Source organism: Somniosus microcephalus, chromosome 13 (assembly GCF_052327205.1).
Source record: "Somniosus microcephalus isolate GS21.2 chromosome 13, FLI_Smic_1.0, whole genome shotgun sequence".
Classification (NCBI taxonomy): Eukaryota; Metazoa; Chordata; class Chondrichthyes; order Squaliformes; family Somniosidae; genus Somniosus; species Somniosus microcephalus.
Window position 1 is genome coordinate 24,217,099 of NC_140999.1, and position 17,949 is coordinate 24,235,047.

The 17,949-nt window shown below is 46.2% G+C and overlaps 1 long non-coding RNA gene across 1 annotated transcript in view; it reads left to right on the plus strand.

Annotated features, from left to right (window-relative positions):
• LOC147108137 (uncharacterized) overlaps nucleotides 1-17,610 on the plus strand; it is a 46,921-nt gene extending 29,311 nt beyond the window's left edge. Inside the window, exons 3-4 of the long non-coding RNA XR_015080705.1 lie at nucleotides 6,707-6,917; nucleotides 17,165-17,610. This is a non-coding gene — a long non-coding RNA (uncharacterized LOC147108137). The remainder of the gene's footprint in view (nucleotides 1-6,706; nucleotides 6,918-17,164) is intronic.
• The last annotated feature ends 339 nt before the right edge of the window (nucleotides 17,611-17,949 follow it).

Below are 17,949 nucleotides of genomic sequence, written 5' to 3' on the forward strand. Positions count from 1 at the left end.
CACATCAGAGGCATCACAGCTGAGCCTGGTCCTGTCCTCATTCAATGTCCACACACACACACACATGCACTATCAAGCAGAGGTCACTCGATGGTGATCAGGAGCAGCAAATCTGGCTGATTTCCCCTTGCCTAGTCTAGGGTCTCTGATGCAAATTGTAATGCCCCAGTTGCTGTCTTGGCTCAGATTTTACAGCTGATCCCCACTGAAGCGGGAGCTGGGTGCTAAGATTGGGCTTCTGCTCCCATAGGCTTAGGTTGGGAGGAGGTGGGGGTGGGGGGGGGAAGAGACAAAAATAATCAGGGTCCCTACTCCTTATCACTATATAATGATCGGTGCTGGCTGCACTCGTGCCGACTTTGGGGAGGACAGGAATGCGTTTGGCTCTGATGCCCTTCACAGTCAAATAGCCGATTGACATTCACTGCCTAATGTGGGGGAATAGACACTTCATAGAATCAGAGAAATTTACAGCACAGAAGGAGGCCATTCAGCCCATCTTGTCCGTGCCAGCAAGGCGCTGGAGTGCTGCTAGCCATGCCCAGCAAAAAAACAGCACTTTCTAGACAGAAGCGGAGAAATCAAGGTGGAGGGCTCTATATTTTCCGGATAAATAGCTCTTATTGCGCTTGATTTCAGTGAACCTTGAAGAAAAAAATGCTAGAATGGTGCCGAGAGGGAGAGAGCCAGCTCCATTAGGGGAGTTATTTTTCCTAAAAATAAATAGCAATGGGGACATTGAACAGGGGCTGAACTGCAAATTACATAAACTCAGTGTGAAAATAGGGTTAACAGGTTTTGAATTTCAATACAAAAATCACAAAGCATATGGCACTGTAGTGATTATATTGCTGGACTAGTAATCCAGAGGCCTAAACTAATAATCCAAGGAGTGTGAGTTCAAATTCCACCATGGCAGCTTGAGCATTTAAATTCAATTAAAAAGAAAATCTGGAAATTAAAATGCTGGTATCAGTAAAAAAAAAATGACCATGTAGCTATTGGATTACTGTAACAACCCAACTGATTCACTAATACCCTTTAGCAAAGTAAACCGGCCGTCCTTACCCGGTTAGGCCTATATGTGACTCCAGTCCCACACCAACGTGGTTGATTCTAACTGCTCTCTGAAGTGGCCCAGCAAGCCACTCAATTCTATCAAACCGCAACAAAGAATAACAAGAATAAAACCGATGGACCACTCGGCTCCGGCCTAGGAATTGAATCAAGACACGACGAAGGCACACCCAGCCCAGTTGACCCTAGTCAAGCAACAGCCTGACATAGTCATGCTCACAAAATCATATCTATCAGCCAATGTCCCAGACTCCTCCATCAACACCCCGGGTATGTCTTGTTCCACCAGCAGGACAGACCCAGCAAAGGTGGGGGCACAGTCAGGTGGGAGTTGTCCTGGGAATCCTTAACATTGACTCCGAATCCCATGAAGTCTCATGGCTTCAGGTCAAACATGGGCAAGGAAACCTCCTGCTGATTACCATCCACCGTCCTCCCTCAGCTGATGAATCAGTACTCCTCCATGTTGAACATCATTTGGAGAAAGCATTGAGGATAGCAAGAGCACAGAACATACTCTGGGTGGGGGACTTCAATGTCCATCTCCAGGAGTGGTTCGATGGCACCACTACTGATCGAGTCCTGAAGGGCATAGCTGCCATACTGGGCTTGCGGCAGGTTGCAAGAGAACCAACGCAAGGGAATAATCTACCTGACCTTATCCTCACAATTGTACATGTCGCAAATCCGTCTGTCCATACCATCATTGGTCGGAGTGACCAGTGCACATTGCTTGTGGAGACCATGTCCCGTCTTCACACTGAGGACACGTTCCATCGTGTCATGTGGCACTACCACCTTGCTAAGAGAGATAGATTAAGAACAGATCTAGCAGCTCAAAACTGGGCATCCACAAGGCATTGTGGGCCATCAGCAGCGGCGGAATTGCAAACCATCACAATCTGTAACCTCATGGCCGGCACATCCCTTACTCCTCCATCACCATCAAGCCAGATGACCAATCCTGATTCAATGAGGAATGTAGAAACAGCACACGAGAGCAGCACCAGGTGTACCTGAAAACGAGGCGCCCACCTGGTGAAGCTACATGCATGTTAAACAGCGACAGCAGCATGATATATAGGCAGAGCCAAGAGATCGTAGAGCATTGTGGGTATCATAGCCGCCATTACTGACCAATTGCCACGAGGATTGATGTGTCGGACAACTAATGAAGCGAAGAAACTTCCCGTAATACAGTCCAATCAGAGTTGGATACCCTATTGCCCTGCCCTATATGTTGGGTTTCTTATACTGACGAACCCTAGGCCATCCCATCTGTCTCCTTCCATCTCACTCTAACTGATTATTGTCAAGCTATTGTGTGATGTAACCTGTGTAAACGCAATACTGTATGTCCACAGATTAAATTACCAGAGTTCAGAATAAATAGGAACATATATCTGATCAATTTTATGCACGTAAGCATAGTGTTTGGATTATAACTTCCAGTGGGATTGAATGGAAAGTAAATGGAGCGTAGTAATTGTATGTTTGGATTAGAGTTAGGCTGGGTGTGTACTGTAGGTGGAAAGAGAGAAGAAACCACAGAATGATGCATTCAGTCAATCTGCTCGTCTCAATTACCACAGGTTCATTACTGTCAATGGATTAGAATCTTGTGAATATTTGCATGTAGTTTGGGTAGTTTTCTTCTAAAACAAAATCCCTTGATTCCTCCTGACCCCAGCAACAAGGAAAATAGTAAGAAATAATGGCTTTAGAGTTGTATTTGATTGCTGTTAGGAAAACGGCAACTGTAAAATCACACTTTTTGATCTTTGGCCAGAATAGCACACGCTCCCGACCACTCCCTGCTCCAAGATTCCTGCCCCTCACAGTGTGAACACCTTGGCAGTGCCTCCTTCATGCAAACGACGCCATTCTCAGGATTTGAGGCAGGGTTAAAGCCAGCAAAGAACTGCTCCACCCCATTTCTGTTGGTGAAGCAGGATTCTAGGAATTTCAGGCTCTTCATTTCATGTTACTGTATTGCACCATTTGAAAATCTTTCTATAACTGAGTCAGATCAGTTGATAATTTGTGAGGTACTGAGCCTTATGGAACAGGGAATTGGTAAGGGTGTTATAATTGGCCTCAGCACTTCTGAACTAGGTATAGCTGAAAACACAGGCAGAATTTCTGCTCACGAACTCCAGCCAATGACTAGAAAGTTTGGTGCATGTGGACTTTGGGTGAAGATAGGACTGGGGGAGGGGGCGGGGGGTGGGGGGGCGGTGGGAAGAGAGATAATGCGCTTGAAAGTATGGCTCTGAAATTCCACAGGAGTTCTGCCGGTCTCTGGTCATAACTCCAGCATGAGACTGACCAACCTTCCCTGGGAAATTGTGTAGGCCCTGTTATACTGGGTGTCATTTCTAGTAGTTTCCTCAGTGATTCATAAGGGATAGAACTTTCATCTTTCTATTACAAGACAGGCAGAGGGTGGGTCCAGGGCTGGAGTGGGGAGTTCCTGTGGGCGGAAATTCGTTCAGCCCATTTTTGGGCCCAAAATAGATGATGTGCTGCAAGCGGGCCCCAGAAGCCCAAGGCCCGAGGCTCACCCGGAATTGGGCCTTGGGCCGCAGGCCTCAGTTTATTAATAATAGAGGAACACTTGTTGGTGCCTGTCGCCCCTCCAGTGGTAGCTCCACCGATGTCGGGGATCGAATTTGGGCTTGCTACCTCGCCGGCTGCAAGCACTCAGTTAAGTCCTGGGAGGAAAACACAGGGGGAGCTGAGCGCAGGCCGAGCGCAGGCCGGACGCAGCCTGCAGTAGTGCTGTGCAGTTGTGAGGATCACTCCGACTCATACTGGCGCCACAGGAGGAGAAGTGAAAAAAAACTTTCCCTACCATCTCTTTGGCGGCCCCCAGTGGTCCTGGTTAGGCTGCAGTAGAACTGGAAAAATTAGTCAGAGCTTGCGTGGCGCATACTCCGCCTAATCTTTCTTGAATTTTGCAGGAGGGTCCTGAAGCGGGCGCTCGACCCTTCTTTGCCTATTTAAATTGATCCGACGCTGCTTTCAGGCAGCCTCCAGGGACGCCTAAAAACAACATGGAACAATATGGTGGTGGCCATGCCATAAGACCATGCAGATCACAGGCAGGATCTTACATCCAGAATTTGGTTTACGTTGCGTCCGTTTTACACCTGAAAAATGGGCGATACACAGAGCAATTTCTACCCCCCATTTCTGATCCACAGCCAGGACCCAGTGTTGGTGTGGTGGCCAGTACACCGAGTGTGTAGAGGTGTGCCTGCCTCCACAAGGGCGTTAAGTCCACAAGGCTGAGGTCCTGGATCCCCGAAGACCGCCAAGATTTTTTTTAGTTAGAGAGCTGACAGAATGATTGTTGGGGATGGACCTATGGGGAACCTCCCTGCCGATTGGTGGAGCAACACCAGAGCTTCTGTAGGCGTGGGGCAGGCATGCTTCAGAGATGCACCTGAAGTGATGTTGGCGCCCATCTGCCCCCGCAGGGTTAGCGCTACAGAGCACTGTTGGGTGTGATCCTGGCAGCAACCCGAGGAACTTTGGGGCCTGCGTTTTTGCGGATGCTGAGTTAAAGAGGAATGGGCTCAGCAGTCTGCGGGAACTCAGTGTCAAAAATCACACACAAATAATGGTCACTTGGGTGGGGCACCAGAGGGTGACTGGTGCCCATGCAACTGTTCCCAGAGAGGGAGAAATTGTAGAGAAAGATTTTTTAAAATCGCATTAAAGGAAAAGTTTACAGGGCTATGGTGAAAGAGCAGAGGAGTGGAAAGAAAGAAAGAAAGACTTGCATCTATATAGTGCCTCTCACGACCACCGGATGTCCCAAAGTCAATGAAGTATTTTTTGAAGTGTAGTCACTGTTGTAATGTGGGAAACGCGGCAGCCAATTAGCGCTCAGCAAGCTCCTACAAACTGCAATGTGATAATGACTAGATAATCTGTTTTTTTTGTTATGCTGATTGAGGGATAAACATTGGCCAGGACACTGGGGATAACTCCCCTGCTCTTCTTCGAAATAGTGCCATAGGATCTTTTATGTCCACCTGAGAGAACAGACGGGACCCCGGTTTAATGTCTCATCCGAAAGACGGACAAGTAGGGCTAATTGGATAGCTCATTCAAAGAGCTGGCACAGACATGATGGGCTGAACGGCCTCCTTCTGTGCTGTAAGATTCTCCGATTCTATAAATGTAAATAATTAATATTAATTTGGTGGTGTCAACCTGTATTCAGTGTAGGAAAGTAACATTTCTATTTTGTATTGCGATGCACGGCATTGCACTTTGCCTTATCCTGATGATACATGTAAACACTACAAATAAATTTGACCTGCGTTTTGTCATTCTTGTTTAATTAAAGGTGATTATTCATAAGGTGTCAGTGTCAGAATTCTCAATGTACTGTGGTAGAGTATAGGTTTGCAGCAATGATTACTTAACACAGTGAGTTTCTGTTCTCAACTATGCCATCAAGAAAAGTATCAGAGGTCGAGTGCTTCCCCACAGGGAAGGATAGTCAGATAATGAGTCACCCTTAAGCACTGGCATGCAAACAGACTATCTAACTTCATTTGAGAATGACCTCCATTTTTTTTTACTAGCCTATTTGATCTCATAGAAAAGGGAAGAGAAGATTTGAATCAGACAGAACAGGGAGACAGAGCTCGTCCAGACCAGGGCAAGCAGGAGAAGAAATGTCATTTTATAAATAAGGAAGGACACTGAAAATAATTTTTAAATGAGAAAAATAAAAAAATAAAGGTAGAAAATTTTAAAAAATGGCTTCCCTGTGGCTTCTTGTGATGATCTGATTGGTCAGTGGTGTCGCATGGTTAGCACAACTCAACCAGCAACATTAATTGCTCACTACAGTTTTACAGACATTCTGACAAACACATTACAGACCCAAGATTTTTAGTAAAGAAGACTTCAGTGTGCGTTGCGTGTAACAAAAAGTGGCACATGAATAATGGACGCTTGTGTGGGGTACCAGAACGGTTCGCCACTTTGTTACAAATAGCACGCAGAGGGAATCTTCCCGCATAATTAGAAAGATAATCCCTGAGGTAATAAAACTACTAGGCACTTGGTCTAAGCGTTAAACAAAGCTTTAATCAACTCTTTTACAACATGGAGGTCTAGTTGTGTCCTTCACTAGTTCCTGTTAAGAATGTCCTACGCAAGCTGGGCCCGTGCCCGAGTATTTATACTCTCCCTGGACAGTGCCACCTGTAGGTCGCTCAGTATTATTTCGTAAGTCTTTCTTTCATGAATGACTGATTCATGTCAATCCCTATCTCATAAATTTGTTTACTGGGTTGCTGTACAAACAGAAAAAATTTAGAGTTTGTGTTAACCCAAAAGAGTTTACTTTTGCCTAGTATTTCCAGTATGCATTACCCGTGATTTTCTGGCCATTTAGATTAATGGTTGGAAAATCAGGCATGGCGCATACCTGAATTTCTGATCCGTACTGGCAGCAGACGCGGCTCCCTGACAGCAGTGCATATCACAAAAGAAACCCTGAAGCTGCTGGGACCTGAAGCAACTCTTGAACCCGCAAAGAATTTGACGTTGTTTCATTTATTTGGCACTTGGCTGAGTCTTCAACCTCATGATTGTTTTTCAGATTGGGAGCGGTCAGCTCAAAAACAGGACTGGTAGAGGCTTGACAGCAGATCTCTTGCCTTCCACCTGGCCTGTGGTGTGGCACGGGGAAAGAGTTAATCCTTAGACTGGCAGCAGTGTCTGGGAAGTGACAGATTTGCCATCTTTAGAAAGAAATCAACTTCTGGACCATTATATTGGGATCAGCACTGACACTGCAGTAACAAAGCTATGTAAGTGTTATGTTAACATTCATTATACAAAATTAAACTTTAAATACAATTTTTATTTACAAATTAAAAAGCACTTTATTTCTGCTTGTCATGTTATCCTTCTCTCCCATTGTCTCTTCTTCCTAAGGGAGAAAAATTTGGTCGGTTAGCGCCTCCAGGGGGCTTAGCGCCCGAGCGCGACGATTTTAGCGCCGCTCGCGAAATTGACATCATTTTGCAGCAGTGCTAAACTCTACCACCACGATCTCCTGCGCCTGCAGATTGTGACGTCAGTCAAGTGTGGAACGCCCCGGTAGCGCCCCAGACCGGATATTGAGTCGCGCCCCCTGCCTTAGTGCCTGCCGCTAGGAACAACAGGTAATGGGGAATGTTTTCAAGTTGGGAAGGGGCTAGGGGAGCGCTATTTAAAGGCGGGCACTTCCTGCCCATTCTTGTCAGCAAAATTTTTGGTTTTAACGCTGTCCTGAGTTGTTTTGGCCCTCAGCACCACTTTTGAGGTTCCTAAACGCCGAGCTCTTTCCCTGGGCCTACCCATTACTGCTTCCAACACAATTGCTTTTGAGGTCTCTCCAGGCCGAGATTCAAGGCAGCTCTGAGCAGGGTGTGGCTAGCCAGCAAGATGGCCCCTCCCCTTTAAGAACTGGTCGGCACCAGTCTGCCTGACTTCCATGGTTACTAACATTGCCTGAGCTTCGGTAGCGTTCTGAGGTAGCGCCTCGCTCCCTGACGTTTGCGTCTTAAGAGAAGTGTGTAGCACCAGATTTAGCGCTCAAATCACCTCCAGGGGCGATAGAGGCAAATTTTGCGGTCGGAGGTGATAATTAGCGCTGGGCGCTAAACTTTGCGCCCGGCCGATATTAGCGCCCCAAAATGGGCGATACACAATTTTTCCCCCTCAATCTTTTCATAGCTTTATTTCAATGTTACTTTTTTTCCGGTCCACTACGGTTCTCAACTTTGAAACTTTTCCTTCAGCTTACTTTTTCTCTTTTGGCTCGCACTGTCTATTTTGAAGATTTCTAAAAAGAATTGAAAGATCAAGCGGGTTACATTCATGATATGGCCACACATCAAACCAGGATAGCCCTGTTGCTGGACAAATAAATTCATTGCTAGCCCTCGGAGCCCGATGACGTCATCGCAAGCTAATTTATCCACGGCACAGCAAGGGTTAAGACAAGCTGAACAGTTAGGGGAAAAAAAGGCTATTTACAAAATAAGTCTTTTTTCCATTACGTCTCTGTGAAGCGCCTTGGGGTATTTTTCTACTTTAAAAGCAGCATATAAAAGCAAGTTGTTGTTACCCTGTGCCCTTTGTTGAACTTACAACGCAGTATAAAATAATTTTGATATGGTAACTAGGGAAAAGAGATTTCCACTGGTCGATGAATCTGTGACAAGAGGGCATAGATTTAAGAACATCACCAAAAGAACAAAGGGAGAGGTTAGGAGAATTAATTTTTATTCAGGGGGTGATGAGGACATCGAATGCCCTATTGGAAACAGTGGTGGGAGCAGAATCCATGATAGCTAAATCGTCCACCTCCATGTTAAAATAAATGGGTCACATCGTCCGCATGCCCGATACGAGACTCCCAAAACAAGCGCTCTACTCGGAGCTCCGACACGGCAAGAGAGCCCCAGGTGGGCAGAGGAAATGCTTCAAAGACACCCTCAAAGCCTCCTTGAAAAAGTGCAACATCCCCCCCCCGACACCTGGGAATCCCTGGCCCAAGACCACACAAAGTGGAGGAGAAGCATCCGGGAAGGCGCCGAACACCTCGAGTCTCTTCGCCGGGAGCAAGTGGAAGCCGAGCGCAAGGAGCGCACGTCAACCCAAGCACCCCACCCACCCGGCCCTTCAACCACCGTCTGCCCTACCTGTGACAGAGACTGTAGGTCCCGCATTGGACTCATCAGTCACCTGAGAACTCATTTTTAGTGTTGAAGCAAGTCATCCTTGGTCACGAGGGACTGCCTAAGAAGAGAAGGATAAATATTTGAGAAAGAAAATTTGACAAGAGGTTTGGGGAAAGAGCAGGGGAATGGGACTCGGTGAATAACTCTTTGCGGCAGCCAGTATAGGTGCAATGGGCCAAATGGCCTCGTCTGTGCTGGAAAACCCTGTGGTTCTGGGATGGCTGTGCTGGAATACTGCACTGCTCTGCTCCATAGGAGGTGGCAGAATGAAAACAGCTTCATGTTTTCCAGAGGTTCAGGGAGATTCAGTGCCCAAGGATCTAAAGGAAAATACAGAAACACAGCAGCCTTTCTATAAATGAACACATATATCTGACAGTAAACAATGTTCTGCAATGACTCGAGCCCAAACTAGCCTAGACTCAAGACGCCAAAAGCAGGCAGATCCAGTCTCAGAAAATTAATACCTTTGTTTGAAATTTATTTAGAGCAAACCCTGATATGGCCTCACAGGATTTACCCACAGCAGCTGACAGATGGTAAAGACATTTACTAATCTATAGAGGGAAGAGTGGGTAAAAGTTCACTGTTTGTGCTGTTCACTGTGATTACAGCAGAAAGATAATGACAGTATTTTCGTGGCTGCTGATTGCTCAGCCCATCTGCCAGTTATAATACAGGTAGCAGACTCCAGGGCTGTTTAACTAGGGAATCAAATCCAGTTTCAATTAATGTGATTCCAATTCAATTCCTCCTGGCCCACAGTCCGTCCCCTCAAATCATTCACGATGTATATTGCGAATAATCTGATTTGGAAAAAAAAGATGGAATCCTTTTGTTAGAACAGACAGGATTTAAAGAAACAGTAATCTCATTATAAGCTGTATGTAAAAAGCACGAACGATATGGACACAGAAAAGACATGGACGGAGTGTTACGCTGTCTTAATCACGGCAAGTGGTGAAGGATGAAGCCCTGACTGAGGTTCCTTCCATCTGATCTAACAGTTTTCTCTGTGTTGGTGCTATTTAACAGCACTTGAAGGTCTAATCAGCAAATGCAAATGAAAACTATTTCAATGTGTTTGACTTAAAGTTTGGTTAAATGTGTTAATTAAATTGATCTCCTTTATCACTGGTGCAGATGGAATCACCAGGTTATGTGGCTCCGCTTGTCTCTGTATAAAAGCACTTTGCATGCTAACCCTGCCAGTCTTCCTCTGTTGACTACATTTCACAGTGGAAACAAACCCAGGTTCGAGGAACCAATGACACTGCAGTTCCACTGCAATGTGGCTCCCCAATTCTGTCATCGGGTCCTCGATGTGAGGTCGGGGGAAGCACTCCTACTCCTCCCGGCTCCACATTCAGCTAAGTTACTTACCTTCTTTGTTGCAGGAGATCCCTCGGGCTGGTTTCCCTCAGGGCAAAACCAGTCTTACAAGGGGGAGCCTCAAACAGGCGTTGGGCCCCTTATTTGCATATGCAAAAAGCGTCTGATGCCTGTTTCAGACGTGGGTAAAGGAGGCCTCTTGTTTTTCCTTATCCAATGTGGTGGGCGGTGTACTTCCAGCTGGAAATGTGTGCACGCTTGCTGCCCGCCATATTTGAGCCTTAGTGCATGGACCAATTACTTGGCCAAAGTGCCTCCTGAGGAAACTAAGGCCGAGAAATTTGCCTCGGGCGCTGGTGCAAAACGGGCCATATCGGATCGGCCGCCCGGTACATGCAGCGCTTGACATTCAGTTCCACTGCAGTTGATAGAACTGAACAAATTTCTAGGCCTCAGGGTTTTGAAATCTCTGTTGAAGTGTGACTCTGTCAAGAAATCTTTTAAGAATTAAAAGATTATTTTGAACTGATCAAAATATGAGGATCAAGGTATGGACTTGATTCATAAGTTGCTTTTATGTTGGGTTTTTAGTGGGTTGCTAGGACCCATTACGGGTATCCGTCCAAATTTAACACTCTTGCTCCCATTTTATGGGCCTAAAACGGGAAACTGTTGCCACCAAGTGTGTGACACCCCAGCTTCAGCAGCTAGCAGCCCTTCACTAAACGCAATATAAATTCAGCATAGAGGTCTGTGGCATTCAGGCCCTTTCACCACTGCACATGGGCACTTGGGCTTCAAGGAGCAGTTCTGTAATACGAAGGCAGCATAAATGTCACTCATTTTTCACTTTCTCTTGCCTTTGCGATCATTTGAGCACAGAACATTTCCATAAGCTTAGTGAAACGAATGGAGTGATTAACCCAGAGGAAATGTTCTACACCTGAGTGATTTTATAAACACCATCATGTTCATTGTAAAACATAATTTTACCCTGCACAAAAAAAAGGGATTTATTGAATTAATAAGCCCGAGCTAATAAAGCATAATCAGGAACATTATTAGTGGGATTAATATTTGAATTTGACAGATCCCAGTGCAAATACAACACCATGGAGGCGATTTTCACTGAATACATTAGGCACTAAAGAGGTGGCCAAAATGGGGTCTTAAACTGAAACGCTGGCTTAGCCTGCATTTAGCACAAGATGCCATCTTGGTAAAGGAGTTGAAGCCAGCATTAGGAACGGCCACCCAGAGGTTAGTTAAACAGCTATTTGCCACTTAAAATGCCTGCTAGCTCTCATTAAAGAGGCTGTAGGGCATTTTGGTGGCTAGCGCTTCAACTAACGCCCCCTCCTAACGGCGACCAGCTGTTTGGGAGTAAACAAGGCATTGATGTCGATTTCAAGCACTACTTAAAGGGATACTCACCACTTAAAGGGACACTCCCCATTTCATGTTCATTACTGCTGGAGCTGTGCAGAGGACCTCTGAAACACATCAGGAGACTTTCTGGGACACTTTGCCAAAACTTCACCAACACTCGAGCAACATTTATTCCAGAAATTCCCGGAGGACTTCACCTAAAAAGAGTAAGTGCTGAGCTACTCCACCTTATTGGACACCTTATAGGAGTCACCATGAGAAAGGGAGTGCTCAGTCATGGGCATCTTGCCCGGGGTCCCCCTTGGTCTGGACGAGGAATGGGAGGAGGACGTGAGGCCAGGCAGAGCAGCACCAACTGCTGCAGGAGAGATGGACAGGAGGGCGAGGAGGGCAAGGTAGCGTCCTTCCTCCTCTGTGGGTACAAGAAATCCCTTCTCCCCTGGACCTCCTCCACCAGGACCTCCAGAGCCGCGTCCGAGAACCTGTGCGCCCTCTCCCTCAATCCCTGAGCCATCCTGCAACCTGCTGCTGTGTGCCAGCCAGAGCACTCCACACCTTTAGTGGAAGTGGGTGCGAGGAGCCCACATATACTGCGCCACGAAAATTGTGTCTAATCAGCACCTGAGTGCTCAACCTGCTGGTTTCTGGTTAGCGTCTGCAGGCAAGTTCAAATCTTGATAATCAGCAATTAGCCCAAAAATTGCGTGCTAGATCCGGACTTCAAACAACCGTTTCTTATTAGCACAGTACCCAATTAGAGCCTGTTTTCATCCTTTGCCCAAAATAACCTCCCATGCAATTAATGTTATTCCTCTCATAAACCATTCAGTGAGCGAGATTTAGGCCTATTCTTAGGGCTCAGCCACTTCTACTCATAAACCAACTGCCAGGCTGCTAGGATGCATGTGGTATGTAATGTGAGTTGTTTGCGACCCAATGTCTTCCCTCTGTGGGGCTCATTTGAGATCAGGCCCTAATAATGTGGGAATTGTGGGTATGAACTCAGTTCCTACTATTCCTTGGCACAGTGCACACCAATGTGCCGAGCCAACACTCATCTTCAATATGCTAGAGCTAAATATTATGAGTGAGTGCTCCTGACATGGAGCTTTGCTCAATGGGAGGGCAGGTCAGACAATCAGGTGTAGAGATCATCTGATATGTGACCTTCCTGATTTTTCAGTTATTGATTTTGGGTCTGCCTTAGATATTCTTTTAGGTACAGTGGTGATGGTCAGTCCCATAGGTTAGCCAAAACTGTCTACCCCTTTCCTAGGAGTATATTCTCTGCAGACCTCTCATGCCATGCCCATGTCAATAGAGTTGTCCTCACCATAATGGGTGTGAATATTTGTTGGCCATTTGGGATGAGATGACGAATTGCTTAATGTTTCCAGTCACCCGGGGATGGGACAATAGACCCTTGTTGTATCAGTTTGAAATATGCTTTGAGTTGCGATATCCCCCATTCTGGGTCATCTGGTATTAAAACACACCGTTAATGCCTGAAGCCTGTGGCCTTTCCTTTCAGACCTGTGTAAATTCCTTTTGTTTTCAAACGCAACACTTAAACATAACTCAATCCCAAGAATAACTTCCATGAAGAAGAAAATGATTAAAACTCCCGAAACATGACAGTCGTATGTATAACCTCGACTGGGCTCCTGTAGATAACTGAAGGTCCTGGCACCATGGGTAGGGCAGAGGGAAGTGGAGACATGCAAGTGTTCAGAGCAGGAAGAATGGAGGATACAGGCAGGAAGATAAGGCTGAAGGAGGTTGCTGAGGTAGGGAGGGACAAAGCTGTGGAGGGATTTGAAGACAAATATGAGGATATTAAAATTGATGCATTTTGGGACAGGAAGCCATGGAAAAGAAAAGAAAGACTTGCATTTATATAGCGCCTTTCATGACCTCAGGACATCCCTAAAGCACTTTACAGCCAATGAAGTGCTTTTGACGTGTAGCCACTGTTGTAATGTAGGAAACGCGGTAGCCAATTTACACACAGCAAGATCCCACAAACGGCAATGTGAGAAAAACCAGATAATCTGTTTTAGTGATGTTGGTTGAGGGATAAATATTGGCCAGGACACCAGGGAGAACTCCCTTGCTCTTCTTTGAAATAGCGCCATGTGATTTTTAACATCCAGCTAAAAGGGCAGATGGGGCCTCGGTTTAACATCTCATCCAAAAGAAGGCACCTCCAACGGTACAGCACTCCCTCAGTAGTGTACTGAAGTGACAGCCTGGATTATGTGCTCAATGGAAGTCAGTAAGGATTGAGGTGATCAGTGAGTGGGATTTTGTGTGGGCTAAAGTAGGGGCTGCAGAGTTGGAGCTCATATAAGGTCAAGATAAAGCTCACAAGCTCAGTAGGCCAGCGAAAAGGACATTGGAGAATTAGATAGTAGAAGTAGCAAAGCCATGGAAAAGGGTTTCAGCAGCAGTGGGGATCATGTAGAGATGGAGCTGACGATGTTTCAGAGGTGTTTGGACCTATGTAAGAATTCAGTCACAGAAGCTTCCAGTTTCACAGAAAACCCTTGCGCCCATTTTATGCTATTGTAAAGGTCCAAACCATGTAGATGAGAGTGAAAGGTCAGTCTAAAGTAAATCTGAAACAAAAAATTCAAATTAGATATTTTTTAAAATTCGTTCCGGGATGTGGGTGTCGCTGGCAAGACCAGCATTTATTGCCCATCCTGAGTTGCCCTTCAGAAGGTGGTGGTGAGCTACCTTCTTGAACTGCTGCAGTCCTTGTGATGAAGGTACTCCCATAATGCTGTTAGGGAGGGAGTTCCAGGATTTTGACCCGGTGACGATGAAGGAACGCCGATATATTTCTAAGTCAGGATGGTGTGTAACTTGGAGGGGAACTTGGAGGTGATGGTGTTCCCATGTGTCAGCTGCCCTTGTCCTTCTAGGTGGTAGAGGTCACAGGTTTGGGAGGTGCTGCCGAAGAAGCCTTGGTGAGTTGCTGCAGTGCATCTTGTAGATGGTACACACTGCAGCCACCCAGTGGTGGAGGGAGTGAATGTTTAAGGTGGTGGATGGGGTGCCAATCAAGCGGGCTGCTTTGTCCTGGATGGTGTTGAGCTTCTTGAATGTTGTTGGAGCTGCACTCATCCAGGCAAGTGGAGAGCATTCCATCACACTCCTGACTTGTGCCTTGTAGATGGTGGAAAGGCTTTGGGGAGTCAGGAGGTGAGACACTCACCGCAGAATACCCAGCCTCTGACCCGCTCTTGTTGCCACAGTATTTATGTGGCTGGTCCAGTTAAGTTTCTGGTCAATGTTGACCCCCAGGATGTTGATGGTGGGGGATTTGGTGATGGTAATGCTGTTGAATGTCAAGGGGAGGTGGTTAGACTCTCGCTTGTTTGGAGATAGTCATTGCCTGGCACTTGTGTGGTTACTTGCCACTGATCAGTCCAAGCCTGAATGTCATCCAGGCCTTGCTGCTTGCGGGCATGGGCTGCTTCATTTTCTGAGGAGTTGCGAATGGAACTGAACACCATGCAATCATCAACAAACATCCCCACTTCTGACCTTGTGATGGAGGGAAGGTGATTAATGAAGCAGCTGAAGATGGTTGGGCCAAGGACACTGACCTGAGGAACTCCTGCAGCGATGTCCTGGGGTAAGATGATTGACCTCCAACAACCACAACCATCTTCCTTTGTGCTAGGTATGACTCCAGTCAGTGAGAGTTTTCCCCCTGATTCCCATTGACTTCAATTTTACTAGGGTTCCTTGATGCCACACTTGGTCAAATGCTGCCTTGATGCCAAGGGCAGCCACTCTCACCTCACCTCTGGAATTCAGCTCTTTTGTCCATGTTTGGGCCAAGGCTGTAATGAGGTCTGGAGCTAAGTGGTCCTGGCGGAACCCAAACTGAGCATCGGTGAACAGGTTATTGGTGAGTAAGTGCCACTTGATAGCACTGTGAACGACACCTTCCATCACTTTGCTGATGATTGAGGGTCGACTGATGGTACGGTAATTGGTCAGATTGGATTTGTCCTGCTTTTTGTGGACAGGACACACCTGGGCAGTTTTCCACATTGTCGGGTAGATGCCAGTGTTGTAGCTGTACTGGAACAGCTTGGCTAGAGGCGCGGCTAGTTCTGGAGCACAAGTCTTCAGCATGACAGCCGGGATGTTGTTGGGGCCCATAGCCTTTGCTTTATCCAGCACGCTCAGCCATTTGTTGATATCATGTGGAGTGAATCGAATTGGCTGAAGACTGGCTTCTGTGATGGTGGGGACCTCAGGAGGAGGCCGATATGGATCATCCACTCGGCACTTCTAGCTGAAGATGGGTACAAATGCTTCAGCCTTGTCTTTTGCACTCACGTGCTGGGCTCCACTATCATTGAGGATGGGAATATTCATGGAGCCTCCTCCTCCCATTAGTTGTTTAATTGTCCACCACCATTCACGACTGCAGAGCTTTGATCTGATCCATTAATTGTGGGATTGCTTAGCTCTGTCTATAGCATGCTGCTTCTGCTGTTTAGCATGCATGTAGTCCTGTGTTACAGCTTCCCCAGGTTGGCACCTCATTTTTAGGTACACCTGGTGCTGCTCCTGCCATGCTCTTCTGCACTCCTCATTGAACCAGGGTTGGTCCCCTGGCTTGATGATAATGGTAGAGTGAGGGATATGCCGGGCCATGAGGTTACAGATTGTGGTGGAATACAATTCTGCTGCTGCTATTGGCCCATAGTGCCTCATGGATGCCCAGTTTTGAGCTGCTAGATCTGTTCTGAATCTATCCCATTTAGCATGGTGGTAGTGGCACACAACACGACAGACGGTGTCCTCAGTGTGAAGACGGGACTTCGTCTCCACAATGACTGTGCGGTGGTCACTGCTACCAATACTGTCATGGACAGATGCATCTGCGACAGGTAGATTGGGGAGGACGAGGTCAAGTAGGTTTTTCCCTTGTGTTGGTTCCCTCACCATCTGTCGCAGGCCCAGTCTGACAGCTATGTCCTTCAGGACTCGGCTAGCTCTGTCAGTAGTGGTGCTACCGAGCCACTCTTGGTGATGGACATTGAAGTCCCCCACCCAGAGTACATTCTGTGCCCTTGCTACTCTCAGTGCTTCTTCCAAGTGGTGTTGAACATGGAGGAGTACTGATTCATCAGCTGAGGGAGGGCGGTAGGTGGTAATCAGGAGGTTTCCTTGCCCATGCTTGACCTGAAGCCATGAGACTTCATGGGATCCGGAGTCAATGTTGAGGACTCCCAGGGCCACTCCCTTCCCGACTGTATACCACTGTGCCACCACCTCTAGTAGGTCTGTCCTGCTGGTGGGAGATATTGAGGATATAGAAGGGGTTGGTGGTACACTGTATTCCGCAGGGCCCATCAGAAATTCAAGGCCCCCAGTGGACTAGTGGGTACTGAGCACTGGTGCTCCAGGGTTACCCAGGCATAACCCAAAATGTGGTCAGACTTGGTCAGTATGAACGTTCAATGCGTAGTTCTCAGGACATTTCTGCACCACTTTTGGGGATTTTTAGTTTACAACCACTTAGATTTTCAAGAGACTTGGTTGCACCTGTTCTAATGCTGGTTATGTTTTCCCTATAGCTCCATTAGTGCTACAATGACTTTTCCAGTGAGATTCCCGCTACATCTCAGCTTTTTGGAGGAAAAAGAGGAGGAACAATAGAAGATGCCAGGCACATCAGAGCTGTTCAGTACTCACCTTCATATCTGAGTCTACGGACAGAGGCCCTATTGTGTTTGGCCAGGTTTCCAAGGAAGGGGTTTGATTCAAATAGAAGCATTTGTGTAATTTTTTGAGTTTAAAAGATGTATATTAAAATTTTAATTTTTCCGGTTTGTGAAAACTATTTCTCAATCGGTCATGTTCAAATTGAGTAGTATGTCTCAAAGCATCTGATGGTAAGCATCAAGCTGCCATGCAAAGATTAATATTCAGGCTCTTTTTTTAAAAATTGGATTTATTCAACATTAAATACATTTAAAATATCGTGATCATTCCTTTGTACCAGACAATCATTCCTTTACCAATTTTTAGCGACGGAAATTAAAGTCATCATGAAAGACAATTAACATTATTATTCTTTTATACTGTACAGTCATTTCCTTTACCATTAGCTTCAGAAATTAAAGTTCAATATGTCTCTTATGACATATATTAATCTATTGAACTTCAAAAATTGGTCAAAAAATGCCTTACTTAATTCTTTGCCAAACAATAAATCCACAAAGCCTTATAATGCTCTTTTACTCTATATTTGAAATACTCTCAGGTTTATTCTTCGCCCCTTGTAAAACAGAGCATTCCTTTCATTGAACGATCTGGCCACACTATCCATTAAGTTAATTGCCGCTCCACCAGACTCGGG